We start from the raw sequence: 6,355 nt of genomic DNA on the forward strand, positions 1-6,355 counted from the left end.
TTCTCTGCTCTGGGGCTGTGTAAATGAAGGAGTCTGTTGTCTGCAGGATCCCTGCCTCATTTATTGCAGAGTTAAAGTTTCATGGGCAATACTCATTCTGGTATTTCCTAACTTGAGAGTACTTGACTTCATAGCCTTTGTCCTAATTTTTATGGCTTACTTTACTGAGGAGACCAACCTTTATGACAAAAGTGGGTTTTGTTTTGTTTTTTTGTTTGTTTTTTGGTGATGAATCCATTATTTATCTGTTCAGTACCAATCGTGTGTGCGCTTTACAAAACAGAAAGAGTAAGTACACTCCCTAAAACTGGTACGAATTATACCTGATAGGACACGCACACAAATGCTACGAATTACACCTGGTAGGACACGCACACAAACGCTGCGAATTACACCTGATAGGTCATGCACAGTTCGATTCTAGGCTGAGGCACATAAACAAAGTCCACAACTGCAGAGTTCCCACAAAACACCAAGTTTATTACGTTTGAGCGTGGTGCCCCCCTGCTAGCCAGGAGGGGACCCTGAATACAGATTATACAAAGGTTATATACTTTTTAGCAAAGCATGTTGCCCTCGTGCATCGGAAACCTTAGCCAATAAACAAACCCTTTTCTTATCTACCACCTATCCCTGCTTGGTGCATTCCTTGTGCTAAACCAGTATGTTAATTACACAGCATGGTCCTAAAGCCATGCATCAGTAACTTTTATTATCAGGATGGGAGGCCTCACATCAAAGGCCAAGAGACAGGGAGTTAGAGACTGACAAAAAACAGATACTGGGAGTCAAGGCAGGCTGGAGACAAGGAGGAGGATTTTCACAGGGATGCAGTGTCTAAGGAACACTCCTCCTGGTGCATGATGTGCTTGCTTTTAGACAATGGTGGGCCCCAAACCAAAATGGAGTCACATGTGCTAACTTTTCCTTAACAGTCCTCCCCTTTTTTTTTTTTTTTTGTATGTCAGTAAGCTATATCGGGGCTGAGTGACTGCGCTGCAGGGTTAGCAACTGCCGACAGCACATACTGCAGCATTGTAGGCATACAAAAAATAATGCAAAAACAATAACAGTCAAAAAAAGTAAATACAAAATACGCCGTCCCCAAGTCCCCACATCCGGTAGACATGAGGTGAGCCAGTCCCAGACCTCCTGGAATCCGGCGCTGGTAGTGTCGAGGCTGACGTGGTGGAATAGGGCTGCCTGTTGCTGGAGGATGTGGATGTCAGTTTCCACCCTATGGTGCTGATTTACAAATACACAACAGCTTGAGTTGACCAGAGCACAAACCCTGCCCTGGTTTGCAAGAAGATAATCCAGGGCTAGACGGTTTTGCAATGTAGTTTGGGATAGCTGAGTTACTTCAATGTGAAGGGCAGAGAGAGCATCTGCAGTAGCATTTGCCATTAGTTCCAAAGCAGCTGAAATGTTAACTATAGCCTTTTTCAGCTCGCTTACTCCCAACCATGGCAGAAACCAACGTACAAAGGAGTGAAAGCCTCTGGGCCGTTGAGAAAGGGGGTTTAAAGGAATACTTCATCGGTCCCTTCATACTAGATTGCGGATCTCTCCCCGGGTCAGGTTCTGGTGTACTGTCACGGCGGGTACTATAGCCCCTAAGGTACATGTACCACACCATCCTGCTGGGAGAACCTTATAGGCTGTGTGATTGCATAACCAATACCAGCCAGACCCCTCGGGGACTGGCCACGGGGTCCTGGAGTAAGTGGAGGGGCCTCCCGCACCAGAGCTGATTTGGTGGTGTCCTTACACCCCACAAAATTTCCTACAAAAAACTGTATTTTCTATGCCCTTACGTCATGACACACATAAAGCATAATTACCCTGGGCCACCATATCAATAGACCATATTTGGATTGTAACATTCCAGTTAAATGTAGTGCTTGCCCATAGCTTAGTTTGGAGTGTTCGATTAAGGGGGATAGGTACCCCTATCAACGGGACCCCCTGACCCAAATATGTGGGGGTATGAATACAAATCCAACACTGCATTCGATTTACACCCTGTTTTATGGCACGGGTTAAATTTAAAAAGCTATTGCCCTCCCATTCTTGTACTGGACTTGGGAATCGGGAGAGGAACCCCCTCAGGCAAACCATACCAATGTCGGCATCCTCCTTTATACCATACAAAAAACAACACCACCAATGTAAGTCTGATAAACAGGAACACAAAAAGTCCTGGTGGGCTATAAAGGTCCCAATAGCTGGAAAGCTTAGTCCATGGGTTGGTCGTGGTGTTCATTCGTGAAGTGGCTCGTCCAATGGCTTGTCAGGGTCAGGTGGGGGTCCCAGCGCCAACTTAACGTAGCTATGATGGATCCAGGAACTTTTACCTGCAAAGGAGTGGTGGCAGATGGTCGGAGTAATGTTCGTGGCTGTAAGGCATTTTTGGTATTCATACTTGCCCACAAGCACAGATTCCAGCCCCTGGAATAAACCCACCCCACCACTTCCCTGCACATTCCCAAGAATACATCCCGCAACTCCCTCCCTGCCAATGTACAATGCTCCGTCTTTGCCACCAAGGCCAATTTTCAGTGTCTTTTGCAGTCAGGAATCCTTGGATCTTGGTGGTTTCAGCAGAGCAGGTGTTTCTTCTTCTCTCTCGGAACAGTCACGGTTTTGCATTATACAGGGGAGAGGTTACTAGCACGTCACCCTGTAGTGCTTTGGTTTCTTTAGCAAATACTGAATGCAGGTTAGCTCTGTCAGTGGACAAGGGAGAGGTTACTAGCACTTCACCTTGACCTTTTCCCTGCTGTCCAAAAGGAGGAAAGAAAAAAAAACCCAGAAGGAGGGACAGGCTGATCAGTAGTCGAAGTGAAGTCACCTTGAGGTGGAGGGGTCTTTTTGCAGTAAGAAGCATGGGTTCAGGCAGTCAGTTCTTAGCACTTCACAGCGGTGTTGGTAGTTAGCAGGACTTAATCAGGGCCTTTCCAGCATGGGGCCAGAGTAGTCTTTTGTTGATGGACCTTTATGTAGACCCAGTCACCTGGTTTTAACAAATGGCAGGTTTGCTCAGGATTCTTGAAGCAGGACTCCTTTCACCTGTAAATACAGAGACCTAACATATTTCATTAATGTCTGGCAGTGTGTTGCAGATCTCACAGCTGCCTGGGCACATTCAAGCCCCCCTCTTTCTTGGCTGTTAGCCAAATCCTAGCTGTGAGTAGTGTCCTTGGGCAGGCCAGTGTCTTATCTTTGGACCGAGCCTGCCAGCTACAGCGTTGAATTAGCTCGTCCTCCGTTTTATTTCTTTTCCCCTTCTTGTCTTTTATTAACCTGCAAAGGAAACTTTCACTTTCCACTCACACACCTTTGTTCAAAAATGAACACATGTACATTGCCCAGTATACAGCACTTTAGTCTTATTGTTCAATGTATGCCACATACACCCTTCTAGGAAAATGACCTTATTACAGAGCTTTGGAGCAACAAACCAGGACAAGCACACCCACTTTTGAGGAGTCCACTTGGTACAACTTCTGGTGCCCAATCAATAGCTTTCCTCCCTCCCCAGCCCTCTGGCTAGAAATTGAGGTAGTCAGAAGGATCTCATGTATAATATGGGGAATGGGTTAACCTTTCATGTCCTTGCTTCCAAAGATGCTGGTGTGCAAATTTTAACAACAATTTTTTTCAGTTAAAAGATCTGGCCAATGAAATATTTTTTTTTTTACTTAAGCAAACGTATTAAACTTAAGTATATCACATTTTTTGATATTATCCAAACATTTTGTATTCCAAGTTGAATAAAACAAGTATCTGCATTTTGATTTAACCCTTCTATTTAGTTTTAAACTAAACTGTCCTATGAATACTTAAACACAGCAATTCTGGCCACAAGACAAACACCACAAGACAGGACATAGAACACAGAACAGAATACCTATTGTGCCAGTAAATTCATGAGATGTTGAATTGCTTTTTAGCTGGCATCAGTTTTCTCTGATTTTCTGACAGACAAAAAAAAAACAAACACAGATCTACCCCTTTTGGGCAGTCAGTCATTGCTTAAAATATTTCCTTTTTATACAAATACCCTTGTTAATTGCAGGCAAAACAGAGGAATTACCCATATTTTCTTGTATTTGTTTTATAGGCAGCCCAGGTTTCAGTGGCCTCTACCTTATCAGTTAGGTAATTTACATTAAAACAAATGCTTTCCGGCTTGCTTTTGGATCCACAGGTTAAAGATTCTTACTTTAAAAAGGGCACAATAAACTTTACCAGACTTTTGATTGCCTTTTACTTTTAACTCCTGCTGTCAAACACACAGTGACCTGAAAAGAAGACACCACCTATTGTAGCCCCTTGGAGCCTAATAAGATATTAATTAAGTAGCACTGTATAATTGCATTCCTTTGGAAAAGGGCCCATTTTTTTCCAAAATGGCTGCAAAGAAACCAAGAATTCTTTTTCTTTCCAGTATTTCACAAAGTTCAACTGGTTAATTCTTTCCAGCAACTACAGAGTTAACTTCTTACTTTCCTTTCTTAAATCACTTGCTTATTTCCCAAAACGACACCCAATTAACTTAGATTTTACCATTCCAAGTATTATTCCGGGATTTACGTTTTCCATTCTTGTAATTATTTACTCCTCTTTTTTCACTATGATCTCCAAGTTTTCAACCTGTTTTTCAATCTCTCTGTTGCCTGCCCGCTTGGGCCCAATCCTGTTTTTTTCTCTGAACTGTCCCTTCCATGAGCACCAGCTTTGTTTCACTACCAAATTAACAAGGAGGGTGGGCTTCTTAACTAGCCCCCAACCCTCCTGGTCTCTTTTCTTAAATATTTTCACTTACAAGGGCTACCCGAGTCCTCCCCCCAGGAGGCTTGTCATCTGGACAGAAAGCACGGCTAATTAGCAAGCAAGGAGGTGACGGGCATAAGTCAGAAAGCCGAGGGTAAGCCGGAGGAGGGGCAGAAGCAGGCATAGCACAGAGCGGGGCTGGAGACCCCTGAGATGAATAAGAAAAGGAGGAGGAAAGAGGATGTCCTTTCGCATGCGCATAAGCCCAGTTGTCCCATACATACCAATAATCCATCTGGGCTGGAGCTTTGTTTTCCAGCCTTTTCCTAAGCGCTGTTAATTTTTCCCCAGCAAAGGAACCATCTGGTGGCCAGTCAAAAGGTGTTTGAGTTGTTAGTGCTGGCCACTCAACCTTGCACAAGATTACAGCTTTTTTTTTTTACCTAACCCATGAGTACCAGAAATATTCCCCCAATTCTCGAGAATTTCTGCCAAAGGGGTCCCCTTACTTACACTCTGCCCAGAACCCATAATGGGCTACCAAAAGGACCACCAAATGTACCACCTTATCGCCTAAGCGATGGCTCACACACCCCTTCCTCGGAGTTCTCAAAGGTGAACTCACCCTGTGCCGGCTGGAGCTGTCCGAGAGGAGGAGTGTAGTCTCGCTTGTTGGGGCGAGCCTAGAGTCCCTTCGTGGTCGCCAAAACTGTTATGAATTACACCTGAGAGGACACGCACACCAATGCTACGAATTACACCTGGTAGGACACGCACACCAATGCTACGAATTACACCTGGTAGGACACGCACACCAATGCTACGAATTACACCTGGTAGGACACGCACACCAATGCTGCGAATTATACCTGATAGGTCACGCACAGTTCAAATCTAGGCTGAGGCACATAAACAAAGTTCACAACTGCAGAGTTACCAAAAGACACTAAGCTTATTACGTTCGAGCGTGGTGCCCCCCTGCTAGCCAGGAGGGGACCCCGAATACAGATTATACAAAGGTTATATACTTTTTAGCAAAGCATGTTGCCCTCGTGCATCGGAAACCTTAGCCAATAAACAAACCCTTTTCTTATCTACCACCTATCCCTGCTTGGTGCATTCCTCCTGCTAAACCAGTATGTTAATTACACAGCATGGTCCTAAAGCCATGCATCAGTAACTTCTATTATCAGGATGGGAGGCCTCACATCGAAGGCCAAGAGATAGGGAGTTAGCGACTGACAAAAACCAGATACTGGAGTCAAGGCAGGCGGAGACAAGGAGGAGGATTTTCACAGGGATTCAGTATCTAAGGATCACTCCTCCTGGTGTATGATGTGCTTGCTTTTAGACAATGGTGGGCCCCAAACCAAAATGGAGTCACATGTGCTAACTTTTCCTTAACACATCTTATGCCCATGCTCTACAGAAGTGATATTGTCAGACGGTCTAAGATGTCTAAATGTCAAGTGGTAGGACTTGGGGGTGATTTTAAACCTCTTTAAATACAGGTTCTTTAGAGCTTTTATACACCAAAGACTCACTGGCCTCCATTTCCTTAAACACTTCTCTGGCT

General features: G+C 44.5%; 1 long non-coding RNA gene across 1 annotated transcript; it reads right to left on the minus strand.

Moving 5' to 3' along the window:
* Positions 1-459: 459 nt before the first annotated feature.
* LOC142072476 (uncharacterized) lies at positions 460-5,979 on the minus strand. The gene is made up of 2 exons (XR_012668844.1): positions 5,293-5,979; positions 460-3,072 (listed from the first exon to the last, which is right to left on the minus strand). It is a non-coding gene; the product is annotated as an uncharacterized LOC142072476 (long non-coding RNA).
* Between the last annotated feature and the right edge of the window lie 376 nt (positions 5,980-6,355).

Source organism: Caretta caretta, chromosome 6 (assembly GCF_965140235.1).
Source record: "Caretta caretta isolate rCarCar2 chromosome 6, rCarCar1.hap1, whole genome shotgun sequence".
Lineage (NCBI taxonomy): Eukaryota > Metazoa > Chordata > Testudines > Cheloniidae > Caretta > Caretta caretta.